The sequence below is a fragment of the Cyanistes caeruleus genome, chromosome 4, assembly GCF_971803275.1.
Source record: "Cyanistes caeruleus chromosome 4, bCyaCae1.hap1.1, whole genome shotgun sequence".
NCBI classification, from domain to species: domain Eukaryota; kingdom Metazoa; phylum Chordata; class Aves; order Passeriformes; family Paridae; genus Cyanistes; species Cyanistes caeruleus.
In genome coordinates this window covers 56,345,060-56,363,481 of record NC_141704.1, presented here as the reverse complement: position 1 = coordinate 56,363,481, position 18,422 = coordinate 56,345,060, and positions in this window count along the sequence as shown.

The window sequence follows — 18,422 nt, the reverse complement described above, 5'->3', positions numbered from 1 at the left end:
ACTGAGAACCACAGAACACAGAGATTGAAATATTCAGCTTAAGTAGCTATAAATTTAGGAAACACATTTTCTTTCCCTGACAAAGGGAGATGAAACCAATAATAATACAAAAACCTTTACCTAGAGAAAAACAAAGTAAGTTAGGAGCAGCAGTTCTCTGTGAGAATCTTCTAAATGCATAAAAATTCTGTTTGGCTTTCTAAATAATAAATTGCTAAAGAGCAAATTTTAAGAAGCTCTACAGAAATTAATCTTTCTTTAACAGATAGCACAGGTACTCAAGCCTTTAGTTAATTATGGGGGCTTTAAACAATATTGTCCTCCATTAAGGAGCAAATGAGGAACAGTTTCTTTTTAGGCAATTGCATTCATTTAAAGTGACTTTTTAAAGGGTTTTTTTTCTAAAATTAAAAAGTCCATTCACAAGTATCATCAAAATTAATTCCACAGTGATGCAGAACCTGGCTAACAACTCAAGTTTCATATTCGTTTGGAAAATTGGTTTCTACATAGAATCGTGGAGCTTTCCAGATTAAACAAACAGAAATCAGTACACAAAATTTGCTATTACTGAATGAATTCATACATATTCATACATATTCATGAATATCTCTGTGTTTCAGACCTTCAAGTATACAATTCCACAGACCACCATACAGAATTCCTTCTTTGCCTTTAACCCAACTGAGACAGAAATGAATTTTAGCCTCCCCAATCCTGAATGAATTATTGGTAAATCACATCAGGGTTTATCTCTACTCTCTCCATTTATATGAGGAAAGAAGCTATGCCTGATAGCATCTCTCTGTCATTCACAAGTGCTGAGGTAAGAAAGCTTTTAATTTTTTTCAGTGAAGCTTTTAAGAAATGGGAGAATAACCCATGAGGATTCTTGCATAACACACCTCCTCAACACTCCTGGCTTAAACTAATATTTTCCCAAGTGATTACACCAAGGATTTAATTGTAAAATATTAAACTGTTACTCTTTCTTTCCCAATCTTGCTTTTTCCTCTCCTGAGAACATATAGAGCTGAAAAGGCATTATTGCCCCTAGAAATGTAAAATCCCACAAGTGGGTGAGCATCTCTCCACCAGCATATGTAAGAGGGTGAGGATCTGAATAAATAAGTCTTTAATGTTCAGGATAAGGTTGAACAGGGCTCTGAGCAACCCAGTCCAGTTGAAGATGTCCCTGTTCATTGCAGGGGCTGGATTAGGTGGCTTTTAAAGGTCTCTTCCAGCCCAAACCATTCTGTAACTCTATGACTGTACAATACTGACTCCATTCTCTAATTAACATAAATAGGAGTATCGTAGCAACTTCTGAGGGTGTAAAATTCAATGATGGGTTAAAAGGAAGTGTATTTGAAGCTATTACAAATCATGATGAACATGTTAGTCTAAAAATGAATCTATGATGCTCTGGTTCTGCCTTTAAAAATACTATTTACAACACCATTCTGCATACCAGCAATTAGTAATTTGTATGTATCCTTATCTTTCCTTACCTTTTGATCCAAAATGCCATTAAGTCAAGCAATTCTTCCCATTACCATTTCAAATGGATTTGTACTAGAAAAGTGACAGCTGGATATTTTTTTTTAATACTCCCAGAAATAAAAGTAATTTATGACTTTATGATATAAATGCAATGATATTAATCTCTATCGAGAAATTAAATGTACATAAGTTCAGCCTGCAAGATTCTCCTTCAGAACAGCTTTCTGGTCTGTGAATGCATTGAATGATTCTAGCCTCAAGACCTGATCAACCAATTTATATATTTTGTGTTTTTAGAAAGTTCTAGGTTCAGCTCTATCTTTAAGTAAAGAGCAAAACTTTGCTCTTAAGGATGAACAGATAATACAGGAGTAGATCTGCCCTTTATCTATATCAGCAATGCTCCAATAGCTCAATAGGCAGTATATTGATTAATGTGACTCGGGCATATCCTGTAGCCCCTGAAATTGTCCTCTTTGTTTGATCTAGAGAGAAATCAGATTTAATGTGCAGTAAATATGTCTGAAAGCTAAATTTTTCCCATTATCCTGACATCCATCACTACCTACCATGCCCTGTGCACTTTAGATTGTTTCCAGATTCCATTAAGTCCAGCAAGACTTGTAATTAATGATTGATTCCGTTTGGGTTTTAGCACTGTACCTGTAGGGTTGCTGTCAAAGGAGTGTTGCTGTATTACACTTTTACTTATTTATTTACTTGTTTCATTCTCAGTGTTTAATGAGCCTGCATTGCCTCCAGAAAACTGATGGCAAGACAGTAGGAGAAATGACTGTTTAGAGAGACAGTTTCTGGTATTTTGTAGCCCAGGCTGCTGGTAATGCTCTGGAACCTGTGCACACTCATGGAAAGAGCAGAACACCTAACCAAAAAGTTATGTCAATTTTAGGAGCATTTATTGTTTTCAAGTGAATTAAATTGTTACCGTTTCTGAAAGGAAAGAAGTATTTAAACTATTTTAGGGCAAAGGCAGCTGTTTTAACGCAACATTCAAGTTTCTCACAGATGTTAGGGAAGGTTAAATATTCCTTTAGATAAACTGTGGGACTGTGAGCAGCAGTTTATGTTCTGTTTGCTGTCAGATTCAGTTTCCAGATAGGTTAAGTCAGAATTTATAGTGAATGCAGTCAATGCCAAGGCCAGATCTTCAACAGCTCCTTTGCCCCAGTTGCTGATATATCTGTCTGTAAAGTTTTTTTAATCCTTGTCTTTCCACAATTATGCAATTGGAATTGTACTTCCACAAATGTCTAAAGTGTAACTATAAGATGAGAGAATTTTGCAAAACATGTTTTCCTCAGCAGCATTTTCAGGAAAGGTCTTAAGAGTTTATAAATATTCCTCGAGTGCTTAATTTATTTAGCATGCCTGTTGAGAAATAACATACTCACTCTGAGTAATTTTTAAAAAGTGCATGATTTAAGGAATTTAAACATTGGCTAATTGTATATTGAAGTTAAGTGTAACACATTGCTTCCCCTTGAGGCATGATGAATTGAAAAGCACAGTCTAAATATCAGCATTAGAGAATTAATATTTTCTTTATATTTGATAAAATCCTAACGTACACATCTACAGTATCATTCCTACTTGACAGTCTGACATTTGCAATTGAAGAAGCAGCTCGTGAAAAATTAGTGTAAATGTGAAAACACAAATGATAACTCAGATGTATCTGCAGCCCACACACCCATCTTAAACGTCCTTTTGTCGAAGAAGAGTCTCTGCAGACCAACCATGATATAAATAGTATCTAAATATTTCATTTTATTTCAGGCAATAAAAACACACAGGGTGACCATGAGGAGAAGTAGGTTGATGCAATGTCCCAGCCCACTGATGAAGCTAAGGAAAGAGCAGTCCTGATGTAAACTCCTAAAGTACCCACATCTTCAGGAAGGAGCTGCAGCTCCACTTGCCTGAGCAGGTGGAAGGAATTTCCTAAGCATTTTAGGGAGTTTTAGGGAGTTATGTGCTTTAGAGATTCCGTCACCTTTTCTGTGTAGTAGAATGGAACATCCCTCCCATTTTTCCCTCTCCATCTTTTTATGGAGTGGCCTTTAGGAATAGCATTACTGCAGCCACCACGAAAGATATCAAATAAATAAAGAAGTGGAGGTGGGTTGCAGTTTGAATGGGACCTTATTCTTTGCTCATGACCTTGACCTCTCAAGATCAGATCACAACTATTTTGTGTCTAGAGAATGCTGAATTCTTAGCCTATTTTATAGGATGAAAATTCTCCAATGGAGTAGCAAGATAAGCCATCATTAGTTCAAACTCATAATTTCTATTTCTCTGCATGAAAATTACCTGTCAAGGGAATAATAAGGCCCTTCTTTGTGCATCTAGCAGTGTAAAGTGTTGCTAGGATTTTAGGGGAGAGCTGAACAAGTTCACCTTATTTAAACTTCTGTCTGCTTGAATTCTGAAAAACACATCTCTAAAATGGTATTCAGTGGATAAAAGGCAAGAAGATTGGAGGAGTGAAGTTTTCCTGTCTTTACTTCTAAAGTGCCAGTTATTTCTGAGATTGCAAGCTATTTGCTGAACCTGGTGAATTATAACCTTGAATACCCAAATGCTCACCACAGGATTGCAAAGGCTTGGTTTGTAGCAGGGTATCTAGAGGAATCTAGCCAAAACCCAGACATAATTTAGATTCTATCATTGATGAGATTTTAAACTGTTTTCCATTGTGCTAGGAAAACAGCACAAAAGCAGTTCCCCAAATAATGTGCCAGGACAGAACATGGAACACAAATCAAAGGTCCAACTCAACAGTTTTCAGAGCATTCACCCTCCAGAATGGTCTCACTCTTTGGTTATGCCAAACAAATCTGTCACCAAATTCCTGAATGCTGTGCTTTGATCCTTCTGGTTAGAAATTCAGTGTGATGCTGCTGAGCTTGTAATGGACAAGTAAAGAATGAAAAGGAAAATGCTGACAGCTCCTTCAGCTGGGACAGTTGTCTGTGAAGCCGTGCATGGTAGTGCAGGTGCATGTGAACCCTTCCATATTCATTACAGAAGGGGAGAAAACATTAATTTCCTAAGAGACAAGAGTTAAACCTTTACACTTACATAGTGTTAATGGAAAGATGTGCATTGAATCAAATTGACTGAGCCTTAACTCATTCATGGCCTATTCAACTATTCAACAGGGAATCAGGAAATCTAAAAAAAAAACACACTTTATTATTAATAACCACTCATGGTGGAAAGAGGTGCAAGGGCCACTGTTCATACCTAACCAGGACATGCTCCAAGCTTTTATTATTTCCTTGGCTACTCTAGGATTCTCATTTCTATGGAGTTCCTTAATGGAATAGTCCTCACTGTGATCAAGGCTATTTATTATTAATGATGTGACTGCTTCTTTAGTCCTCTCCTTTATTCAAATGGCTCTAAATCCTAATCATGGAAGATGCAGTTGCTCAAATTCTTATCTCACTAAAAGTGTCATAAACCAAAATATTGAGTCAAAGGAATCATTTCAAATTTATAAAGACACAAAATAAAATTCTGACCAAGTACAACAAAGGTAACGGAACATAAAATTCAGCGCTGCATCCTCATGAGCACACAATAAACTACAGAGACCTGTGGACCTTCTTGAAGAAAAGAAAAATTAATAGGTAACTGATCCAGAAACAAAATGAAAGCAACCTTTATCAAAAAACTATTTTAAAAGTGCTGAACTGCCCAGAACATAAAAAAAGACCACTACACACTGACAACATCATTGCTTCAAATGAAAAAAACATGAAATTAAAGTCCTCTGTGAACAAAAGGAGCTAAAAAGTATAAACAAATCCCAGTGCAGCAAAAATAGGGCATGGTAGTCAACAGATCTAGGGAAGCAGCTAGACTCTGAAGGCCAGGAAATACATCAATGAAATTAAATATAATTTTGAAAATAGTAATTTCTAAATTGAAAATTTAACTCTGTTTTAGCAACCTTTTGTAGCTTATATTTCCAAGCACATATAACCCATTGTACATTATCTGAATTTTGGGCCATCATCTATATACCACCATACATAAAAAGCAGTAGCAGGTCGATGTGAACTCTTCTGCTAAGTGTGACACATAAACCATGCCTGTGGTTCTCAGGAAAAGAAATCACACAAGAGCAAATGGCAGCCTAAAGATGCCTTCCTTTCTTCAACTTGGAACTGTCAGGGGAAGAGTTTTATGTATAGACACATAAAACAAAGTCTGCAAAGCACTGCTCTTCCTGTACTGGTTAGAGTGGTAACCAGCTTTCCAAGATGATGATCCTGACCTTCTGTGTCACTCAGCATTGATTGGAAAGACACTAACTACATGACAAACCTTCCAGAGAATTTTTTTGGTTCTCTGTAGAAGGCTCTCAAGGCCAATCAAGACCCTGAAGAAGTGTTCTTGCTTGCTGGGCTGCACTTCAGAGGTTAATGTGGTTAATGTGCCTTCCTGGTTTTAGAAATACTTGACTGCTCTTGCTTGCAGACAGTGCAGAAGGTAAGGACTCTCCTTTGGATCCTGCAGATTGTCTCAGTGTGAGCAATTTTTCTGCCACAAAGATCACCTTGCTGTGATGAACTTTTAAATCTCCAGCATTTAGGTCTCTTCTGGGAACTCTCCAGATCAGTTATCCTGACATTCCAGGTTCTTTGTTTCACCACAATCATTCACAGTGAAGTCAAAGATCAGGTCCCTAACCACCTAACAATGCTTTCTGTGGTTTTTGTGTTCAGATCTTGCTTCTTCACTATTTTTTCCGAAATGTTTAGAAATTACTCTTTTAATTCAATGAAAATTATTTGCTTGTTTATAAAATCTATTTATATTTTAATATTTAAAATTTTCCAGCTTTGAATAAATTAAATGGTAGATGAATCACTTCCTTATTAAAAGTCAGTCTGACATGCTATGCCTGTTCTGGACTGTTAGGAAGGCTTAACACCAACCAAAACTCATTTAATTCTTATGTTTAATGCCCTACACAAGCTCTCAGGTCTCTCTTTTCCCATCTCTGATAATCCATTATTTGCTATTCTTTCCTATACAGCAAAATACAGATTACACTGCAGTTCTTTCATTACAAATCTAACAGGAACATTTTTTAAAGCTGTCACTTTGTTAATCATTTTACAGAATCTATAGCAACACAGAGAATATTTTTTTTGTTTCAGTTGATTGTGACAGACATTATGAATGACCATTTATGTATAATCTTTTCCTCAGCAATATCACAGCAACTTCAAATCAAGTGATTTCATATAACAGATTATCTAATACCTACAGCTGGGATTTTGGGCAAATCTGTGCTGACCACCCATCAATTGTAGAAAGCCTTAGATGCAGAAAAGTTCCAAACTCATCTTTTTCCTGTCATCATGCATGGACTGAGTAGAATTATTTGCTATTTCTATTTAAAAGGATTAAGCCCAGATAAGCAATTGCATCCTGCAGTTGCCAAAATGTCTGAAGAAGAATGCAACCATACTGTGTCTTCATACAGAAATTATATAATTAGGTTAAATCCATTTTTGCCAATTTTACTTTTGTTTCCAAATACTTCCTATGGAAGCTCTCAACCCCCCACCATGTCCTATCTGTATTAGTTCCTATTCCCACTGCTGGTCACAAGCAAATTGATACATAACATGGTGTGATGGGCTGACCCTGACTGGGTACCAGTTGCCCACCAGAGCTGCTCTATCTCTTCCCTTCCTCTGCTCAGGACACAGGATAGAAATATCCAAGTTTACCCTGCATTTTCTCCCATTTGTTCAGTGTATGTTGTCCTGTAATTTCCTGCCAAATGCTGCCAGTGTTGGCAGATTCTGGCAACCTCATTTTCACTAGAACAGGTCATTACTCTTAAAATGGCCACATCTACTTCCTCATTGCCAAATCTGTACTTAAGGGGCTACAGGATGTGGTGCTTCATACAAGTAACCAGAAACAGCCTCTGTAGGAGTCCTGCAGAATGGAGCAATCATTCCTTCAGTCTGGAGCAAAACACTGGTGTGGAAGGTTAGCAGTGGAAAGCTGATGCTGTTTCATGGATTCATAGATGGATGGATTTTGTAGTGTTATTTAGCAGACATTGCAATTGGATGGACCTAAGTTTGGGGCAAAATTTGTACATATGTATAAAGTTTGTCCAAGAATTTATATCACTGTCCTGGGATAGGCAGTCCTAGTCCCAAATCAGAAGTTACAGGGCATCAAGGTCCTGCTGGGCTCCTTGGAGCTGGTCTCAAAGCCAATTGCAGTCCCTGGTCCTGGCATTAGCACACTCAGCTACCTTTAAAAATGCAATGACAGCTGATGGGTATTATATATTTATAAGGATTTATTCACTTCAGTACACTCCTCTCTGTTCCCTGACTGAATTATTGTAACAATGTTCTCTTTTCTAGCCACCAGTGACTGGTGGTTCAATTGTGTTGATAAACTGATGTTAAGGTAAGTAGCCAGAGAAGCCATGAAACCACCGTGTTGCCAGTGTCCTCTGGTATTTATTCCAGCTGCAAAATCCCTTACATGACTTCCTTGTTGTGCCAAAAATGGGCAAGGAAATAATTTTCCACACCAGAGTGAAGAAATTGGTTTGACTGGAGGTTAAGAAGCCCTTGAAAGCCGCTCATTTGCTTTTTTACTCATCGTCCTCTCCTTTTCAATAACACTTTGCAAATGGAGACAGATATACAAAGAATCCTGATCATTTCAAGGCTCAGTACACCAATGCTCTCAGTATTTTGGGACTTGGCCTACAGTGAAGGATCAACAATTCACTTATGTCCCTGGGTTCCACTTTAACAAAAAAAAAGGGAATCTACTGAAATAACTCATATTTAAATTATACAGATGATTCCTTTATAATGATTGTAAGGAAAAGCTTAATTTTCCTTTTTGTGATGTAGATTTGCTGTGAAAAAATAGGAACTAAAAGAAATTTAAACTTTTAGGTGCTGCATTTCTAGGAGAGTTTTGCTTTCTTTACATTTCAGAATTAGACTCCTGTATATGTCCACGCTTTTGCAGGTATTGGAGGAATGCAATATTAATAGAGCTGGAAGACTCTAGATAAAGTAAAAACAAGTTTCAAGAGCAGAAGCCTTGAAAGCTTCATTATCCTGACTTTGGGAAAAATTAACCTCCTGTGAGCACTGCCTGGCTCAGAAATGTGCTCTTGCATCTACAGCATGGTTTTACCCATGCAGGTGCACACCATTCTTCTCTCTTTCTTGCTGCAGCCTGATCAGGGTGGCATCCACCTGATCATTAGGAATAACAAGTACCTCACCTAGAAGGGCACATTTCATTTCTCATTCTTTTAAGCATAGTACTTTGTTCCTGTATCAAATAGAATAATGAATTCTGGAACTCATATATAAAAAAATCTCGCTATTTCCTGTAAAAGGAAAAACTCGTTCTATCTTGCCTGTGTGCATAATAATCTTGTTTTTTACTGCCTCACCAGAGCCAGTAGCAGGAATTTGACCACAATTCTTAGTAGCAGAAAGGACAGGCGAGCTTTGGAAGGACGAGCTGCACTAGTTTGAGGCACGACAATGCTTAAATATGTCATTCAATCTCTTCCCTTTAAGTTACTGCTTTCTAGCCCTCCAGCAGAAATGGCAGGGGGCTGGCCATGATTCATTTTCTTCCAGTTTTCCATTGTTTAGCATCAGCACTGAGGGTGGGTTTGCACTGTGCCACCAGGCTGGGAAACAAAGGGGTCAGGCTGTGAGCACACAAGAGCTGGGTGACCTTGCTCTGCACCAGTAAAAGGCTGCATCACATTGCCTTGGTGCTGTGATTTAAAGTTTTATTTAGGGGGTGGGTTAAAAACACATGTATATTACAGATTCTGATTCTGAGCCTAAAATATGAGCTTCTGGAGAAAAAGATACTATTTTTTTTTAATTTTTTTTTTTAATTAGAGGTATGTAGAATCCTGACTGGATCACGAGAGAAAAATTCAGGAGAGGGGTCTTCTGGCAGCTATTAACACAATTAATTGGCTGTAAATCAGGAAGATTTTTAGAAGCTGGTGGATGGAGAGGGATCTTGCATGTCTTTTTCTGAAGTGCAAAGAACTCTCCATGTTTCTTGCACTCTTTCCAAAAGCACCAAATACCGGCCACTGTCTGAAAGCAGATAAGGAGCTGGATGGACACTGGCATTAACCAGTTTGTCAGCACAATGACTGCACTCTTGTTATCCTTATTACGCCTGTGTTGGCATCATTGGGCTAATAGGAATATGTACAGAAGAATGTGGGGCTTAGGGCCTTTCTCCTGCTGAAATATTTGCGAGGATCTCCGGCAGTAAAGACATTCGGTCTCACACCATAGTCAAACATAATTCAGACACAGCAAAGATTACAAATGCCAAATAGCTCCTCTGGAGGCATAGAAATCCTCAGTGGGCTCAAATCCATTGAATCATTAAAGGTTCAGGTTGGAAGGGGCCTTAAAGGTCACCTGGTTCCAACCCTCCAGCCATGGGCAGGGACACCTACCACTAGACCAGGTTGGTCAGAGCTCCATCCAACCTGGCCTTGAACACTTCCAGGGATGGAGCATCCAAACCTCTCTGGGCAACCTGTTCCAATGCCTCACCATCCTCACAGTAGCAAACTCATTCTCTCTTCTCAGAGCCAGGAAAAAGCATAAGCTTTTCTAGGACCAATGTTATTTTATTTCTGTTCTAGAAACTAGGAAACAAGACAACTAGTTTCCCATATAACTGTCAGATAAAAATGAAAATAAAGTGCTTATTTGGATACATCTGATTTGAAATCTAATGTTTCTGACATTGAAAATGTCCTAAAAATCTTTCTTCCATAAACTGTTATTTCAAGGTAAGCTCTAAATAGAACTATAAAAGATGAGATTTTTAAAAAAATAAGTGTATGAGCAATGAACATGCTCATTCATTGCTCAAGAACTTAAGGCATGTATTTTCTTGAGGTAAATATGAGCACAAAGTTGATGTTACAAAAGTTCTATCTCAACATGGGGAAATAAAAGATGCCAAACAGCATATGGCTAATTTGCCACAGCTTGGTGATTGTTCTGTTTTATGCTTACCACAAAAACTGAGCCATTAAATCTCTAAATCTCCTGAATACAGATTGGATAAAGCAGTGCAAAGACCACAGTTCTGCAGATCTGCTGATGATCTTCTGTACCTACACAGAGACCCAGCAACAGAGCTCACATAGAAAAATTTGCAGGGTAAAATTCTTCCTCTTTCGCTAACATATTTTGTTTAAGAATTAAGATTAAAATAAAATTTAACCTTATAATGAGTGTTGTTTGCAAGTTCTGTAATTCCTTGGGAAGCCTAAAAAGCCCATGCTGTTGGGACATCTATCAAAGCTTGTGCACATTCAGAAACTTATTTTAATTTATCTGGCAGTTCCAGTTTCTTATGCATTCCAACTTTTATTAGTTTATCTAAGCTGGTGTGGCATCTTGGTATAAAAATCCACATAAGAGCATTTAGAGCTGTGTATGGATGAGGGCAGTGACATATATATGTAAGTAGGAGCAGACATTCTGGAAAACCATGTTTTCAGTAATGTAAAATGTGCTGTGCTGGTGAAAAATAGATAAAAGTCTTCTCTTTTGGTATTTTATTGTGTGGCTACAGTAGATGCTATTATGCAAAACAAAAATTATTCCTCCAGCCATCATTAACATTTTCTTTCTCAAGTGAAAATAATTAAGTTCCTTGTAGTTATTAATATTTTAACATTATAAATGTGTATTAAAACAATCAAAAACTATGTTGTCTGCTGTTGAAAGAAATGCAGACCAAATTAGTCCTGGGTAAAGAGTGTAAAACCATTTCTAAGATTAATTTGCTCTCCTAATGCTTATAATCATGAACCTTTTTGTGCTTGATTTTTACAGCAAACATTCTTTTGGCAGAAATATGTAAAACACTGAACTTTAAGTGACCACTGGAGAATATTTGTGGAAAGAAAACTGGATTTATAAACATAAATATTCCATTCCCATCCTCTGGTAATCAGAAGATTCCCATCTGATATGAATACACATTTTAAATCAACCAACACAGTGAAGATTTTGGCTTTTGAATGCTCATAATAAACTGCCTATGCATGGTTTATGGATCAAGAAGTACTAATGAAAATTGTTGAGATATCTAAAGTATATAGATTTTGTTTTGGCACTGACTGTTACAAGTAGCAGAGCACAAAAGAAGAGTTGTGCAGGATGAAACCACTGGTGCTGAGAGCCCAATGCCCCAGTATCACATTTTTAATGAAGTTCAAGGTGCTCCCCTGATGAATGAATGTATGAATGAATGAATGAATGAATGATGAATAATCAGTGGTGGATATAGAATGTTAAGCACATTCCTGGATCTCATCTTCAAGGTTCTCTCCCTTACAGTAGAATCCAGTTCCTAACTAACTCTGAGAGCACCCCAAGATGCAAAGTAAAGCATGGAAAAAGCTGGAATTACATATGTGATCTGGAACACAACCAAGGCTGCAGGTGTGTCTTGTGTGTCCAGTGCTTGTTGTCAGTGTTTGTGCAAGGTCTGCAATATGGAAAAAATCACTCAGTGTTTCTACTCAGCATTTCTATTTCTGAAGCAGTCCTAAGTATTATTGTAGGAGTCTAAAATGCTTGCACATAAACATAAAGCTCTATACACACATGGATGTGTCAAAGAGCATAACCATGTGTATGCATTCCTTTTTGGGTCACAGTCTTCAAACATAACACATTATTTTATGAAACACATTTAAATTACTTTGTGATAAAGATTTTTTTTTTTCCTCCCCAGTCAATCCAGAGCACAGACTAGCTTCCTTTTATGAGAAATGATGTGTTACTTTAATTTCACAGTATGTACTTTTCTGACATGGAAGAGTGATAATATAATAAATCTTCTTCTATGATGATCTTTAAAGTCAATACCTAAATCACCAGGGCTATATATTTGAAACAATAAAAGCCTCAAATTATGTCCCACAGTGTGACAGGACTGGCTAAATCTTGAGTTAGCAATATGGTAAATTAGTTTTCTAGCTTTTCACCTCTACAGAAGCAGCCTCACATCCTGGTGACAACTTAGCTTAGAAATAAAATGAGTTTGCAGTTTTCCTGCTTATACCCAGTGGTTAGTCCCAAAGAATTGGTGCCTGGTTCTGGATGATTGCCAGTGCTAGTTTAATAGAAACATATCACTATCATAGCAGGGGGAGTGCCACATTAATGACACACCAAATATCAGTGCTCCTTGTCCCTTGGTCTCAAAAATAGTGGAGATTAACCTCAGCATGGCCAGTTTTCAATGAGTTATGCCCAGTGAATAATTGGTGTACAGATGGAATTTCCTTCTTCTCCAGCAGATCAAATTTGATTTACCCACTGGGAAAGCTGTAAGAAAATTTCCTGTCTTGGTGTATATAAACCATAGATAATCAGCAGTTTTAGCATTTCATGAGGATTAAAAAAAAATAATTAAAAAAATGTATAAAAAGGTATAAAATTATCTTTGGAAGAAATAAGTAAAATTCTGTGACTGATGTTTCTTTCAAGGAAGATAAACATGAACACACCTCCATCTTCTGGGTTGAATCCTGACATAATAGATGATAGACACACATTTCCATGTAAGCATAGAAGCCCTTCATGAACAAAAACTGGGTGTTCATGGAACACTTGTGTGTGTAAAAGAGTTGTGGGCTCATGTTACTAGGTATTAACTCAAAAAAACACACATTTTATGAACTACAGATACACAAACTATGTTTAGATACTTTTGTGGAAAAAAACCACCAACCCCAAACCCAAGAAATATAGGTTTTCTTTCTATTTATTGAGCAAAATGGAGCTCTTATATAACAAAGAAAAATATCAAACGTTTTCATGCTCTAAATTTGTTACATTTACTTGTTACTTGTTGCACGGCCTTGTAAAAGTCTTCTTCATGACACAGGTTGATTCTTTTCCTAAATTTTATTTAAAATAAATATAATTTGCATCTGCATTTTTCTTTATGAAGGTCAGCATAATGAAATTGTTTTATCCAGATTTACACAGCACTGCCCTTTTTATAATGGTGTGATAGCTGCATTCATTAGGGTTATACTGGTATAAAAACTAGATAAAGCTAGTGAGGAATCAGGACCCTTTTCCTCTCATATACAGATCAGTTTCTGCTGGAAAAAAACAACCTGCATGTTTTCAACTTTGCATATTTTAAATTATCTGTACCAAAAAAGGGACTGATGTCTATTGCCAAGACCTGTACACACTATTCATTATATCTGGAAAGAGAGGACAGGCTTAGTTCATTACAAAGTTGTTAAATTTTTTATTAGACCCTGGCTAGTTAATCCATTAAATGGAACAAACTTCTTTTTCTCAAAGTTTAATAGCTTGCTTACATCACGCTGTGAAACACATCAGAATGTGCACAAGAGACAGCTCAAATTTTGAAAAGTTTTATCTTTTCATAGAGCTGCTTATCATATGAAATAGTTGTAAATATATAGTAGCCTTATTTAAGAGACAGGAGAGTTTTTAATGAATACTTTGCATTATGTTTAGTGTCTTTTATACATTATTTTGATCTACGATTTGTTCTGAGTGCCCTCTACTGAAAAGTAAGATGAAGTGATTAATTATTTAGTACCCAAGGATATAATGCTTACAAAAAACGGTGGAGAGTTGTACATTCTTAAAAGACTTATGTATTGATACATGAAAGGCTTTAGAGCAAATTTACTGCTTCAGAGATAAATTCATTATGTGAATGTGTTTATAGGTATATTAAAATATGGTGTATTTGTGGCTTCTGCTTCCAGCTGTCTGAACACATTTTTTATTGTTATCTAAGATAACAGCAGAAATCCAGTGCATTTGTTGAGTAACTCTTGAGAGTTTGCCCCAAAACCCCTGGAACTTAACAAGAATCTGCTCACTAGTTCAAGTGGCTCTGGATTTGCCCTGAGTAGGTATTGTATAATATTAATCAGTAACACACACAAATTCAGGGCTGTTCTGCTACTGTAGGACAATAATAAATTAGAGGAAACAAAAGCAGCAGGTGGATGAAATTTGGACACAAAGAAATCAGCTTTAGATGCATATATGTATTTTATGCATACACATACATACAAATGTGCAAATTTCTGTCTTTCTAAACAGCTAAAATAAAATGTTCACCTTGAATGTTAATTGAACCCCTACTGTTCAACAAGCTTCCCATTCACTATGAACCATCATGGTTTTGCTCAATAGAGATAAGATAAAACTCATACTTTAGAGTGCTGCATTATTATACTTTTTTTAGTTTTTATAGCATATTGACATACATTTTTTAAGAAACAAATAATCTTTGATTATTCCCAGCTAAAGGAGATACAGATTTTTTGCTTGAAGAAAAAAAAAAAAAAGAAATTTGCGTAATTTTCTGGTTGATAAAACCAGCAAAGTAAGATTCTTCCTCGGCATATTGGTTAGTAAAAGTGGGTAAGGGATTGCTATCTGGTACTGCCAACCCAAGTGTCTGAGCTAGAGCTCCCCTGCCAGCAGAGCTCTCTCCATCCCACTGTAATAAAAATGATGTGTGACCTGCTCCTGAATCACAGCTCAGAGCTTCTGAACTTTACTGGCCACCTTCACCAATTCTCTCCAGACACAATGCACTGTTCACTAATATTTGGGTGTCAGTCTCACCTCCTGTGAGCCTGCTTTTCTTTTTCTGTCCCTCTCTTACCTTTTAAGCAAAGTTTTCTGCTTATTTGAGGGGATTTTTTGCTAGTCAGAGCAGGCATAGCATTAAACATTCCTTTATATTTTATTTCCCCAGTTTATCTACATTTTCTTTGATTTTAACTTTTCCAATATGTTTCCTTAGTTCCTCTGAAGAATTTCTTGTTAATTCTCACCACTCAAGTATCTGACTACAACTCGTATCAGGTCAGTCTTTTTTCTGTTTTAGAGTCTATCTTTTTTAGATTTGTTCATCAAATATCATATAAATATTATGCAATGCAACTTTTTCTAATTTTTTTTTAAATGGGTCACTTAAATATCAGTCTCCATTACAACCTCATGATCCTCCTTCCACAAAAACAGCTTTCACCATCACTACCATAAAAAATATTTATATAAAATGACAGGTTTACTAGCTCCCAGCCTTGCTGTTCTCTCTAATGAGCTCAGATTGACTTCAGATTTAGAAATTATTGAATATTATCTTGTTGATGATGTAGAAAATTTGCTACAAATACAGTTTTTATTTAGGTTTGTTCTTCATTCAGAATGTGTATAACACATATACAAGTGTATTTGCCACAGACATTTACTTTCTTCTTTCATTAAGAACAGAATTAAGTTCCAGTCCAGTCTATTTGAGTTCATTTTTTTGAACAGATTTACCACTTCATAGAGGGCACACCTGTATTCATTGTAAGTAATTCCACATACTCACATAGCAACATCAGCTGGATCCATGGATGTTTTGTGAGCTTTATTCTCATGTAGGAGATCAGTGCAAGGGTTTTGGCTTCCCAGAAGACGAGTAGCTGAAGGAGAAGGCTCTACAAGGAGGATCCAAAAGTATTTTGGACTATGGACTTCCATCACAGATGAGGTTTATCATGGAAAAAAAAATCCAAAAACTCCCATGAGATCAGTCTGTGTGAGAGCTGAAAGGCTGGTGAAAGGGAAATCACTTTCCCCAGAACCTCTTACTTCCCCAGTCTCATGGATAATTGCATGAATTTCTTGCATTGTCTTGATGCTTTCTATGGGTGCCATTGTCTTAGAAGACCAAAATTCTCAATCTCAGAGTTGGATTTATTGTCCTGCACTGCAATTCATGTTTGAGCTGGCCACAGTCAATGAAGAATAGGTATGCTAAAAGAAACATTTATCTCATCTTAAAGTAACAAGTAAAAGGGCTGAGATAATTCAGAGTACGGTACCCACTTGTGTCCATAAGCTAGGAACAGATGACAGATAACACATCTACACTGTAGATAGCTAAATGCAGGTAAGACAAATAAATTCCTCTGCACTCATCTCTTATAGGCCAAGGCCTTCAGAACTCAAGAGCTCTGATTTCTAGCTGATTTTAAGCTGATGGACAGACACAGTGGATTCACTATCTATTAGTGGGAAAAAAAAATTAAAAAAATAAAAGAAAAACTTTTAGGCTGCTCTGAAATACAGCAAAATATCAAACCTTCTTCAAAACATGAATATAGTCCCAGTCTCACAGCCAGACCTACAAGTGGCTTCTTTGTGAGCTTCTTTCCATTCAATCAAATGACAATTTGATATGGAGAAGAGTGCAGACATATATTTATCCTATTTGGGCAGAAGAAACTGCTGTCTACAGTGCCTGACTCAGAATTTATGCAAAAGCTTTCAAGTTTCCAAAAAAACACTTGCTTTTATTTTTTTTTTCCACTTTTGCTTTAAAACCTGCATTTTTAAAGTACATCTCTCAGTTTTCTCCCTAAGTGCATCATTCACAGTTAGGAATATGAAACACTCCATGTTCATAGTTATTTGGCAGTGATTCTCCCCTAAATCTACCATGATTTCTGAATTTTACAGTAAATGGAAGACACTGTAATTGCAGTACTTGAGAACTTTGCTCTCAGTCAGGTAATATATGACTGATTCAAAGCATCATTATATTATTTTATCATTATATTTGCTGCCTTTGACTATGTGCATTACAAACCATTTGGGAAAAACATTTTTAATAGAAAAAGCACTTGTGAGAACTAATTCTGAAAAGCAAATATAGCAATGCCGTTTTGCAGGTATAGATTTCCTTCTGAAATGGTAAAGCATCCTCTACAGTGCTATCATGTTCCTTCTCAGATAGTTATTTATGGAATTAAAAAAAAAACAAACACTACAACACCTCCCTGTAAGGACACAGACACCAGATACCAGGAGAAGCTTCCCATGAAAGTTAGTGAATTGTGTATTTTAAAGACTCAGATGTCCAACAAAAAATGATTGAAACTGCTTCCACCCCTTTCACTTTGTGCCCCACCAGAATTTATTTATTTAAATACTGTACATATATACACACCATGATTATATGACAAACTATGAATCATGAATTCTTTCATGATTCAGCCACATTTGAGACATGATTTTTACATTTTTTGGTTGTTCCTGTGGATATGCTTCCCTATATCCTTATCCTTTCCAACATCCACATATGCATCCCAGGACTCCGACCAGTGTGGTGGGGCAATCTGACAGCATATTTAAACAAGCTGAAAAAGATATTTTCTTTCAATAAACATTAAAAACAAAAATGTGTGTAAGATAAAATAGCCCTAATACAACCTTCACAGTTATTTATCAATGTGACCTTCAGGCAGGTTCTGCTGCTGTCCATCCCCCAGTGCTCACACACACCAGATTACAAAGAAATTTGTAAATATTGTACTTTGTGATATGATTACTAACTCAAGATGGGTAACCAGACTTGGAGGTGGGGTGGAAGGCATCAGCATTCCTACCATTCATTTGTGCCATTTGCAAAGCCACAGTTGTGGGTCTCCCTGGGTCTCCACGAGGAAATCTCACTTCCTTGAGGCTGAGAGCAAAAATTTGCAGCACAGTTTTTCCAGTGAGGCAGACTGGCCCACTTTGTCAGCCTGTGCTGGAAAAAACCCTGATGCCATGGCCCTGTGTGCTCCCTTCCCATCCCTACTGGGAAGCTTTGCACACTGCCAGCCCCCACCCCTTCCAGAGACTCCAGCAACCACACTCTGCTGATGGAAGACCCCATAAACAGTTCTCTGCATGGTACTAATACATTGTCTTTGGGTATTGTGTCTGACTTATTCCCTTGACTGTAAACAAAAG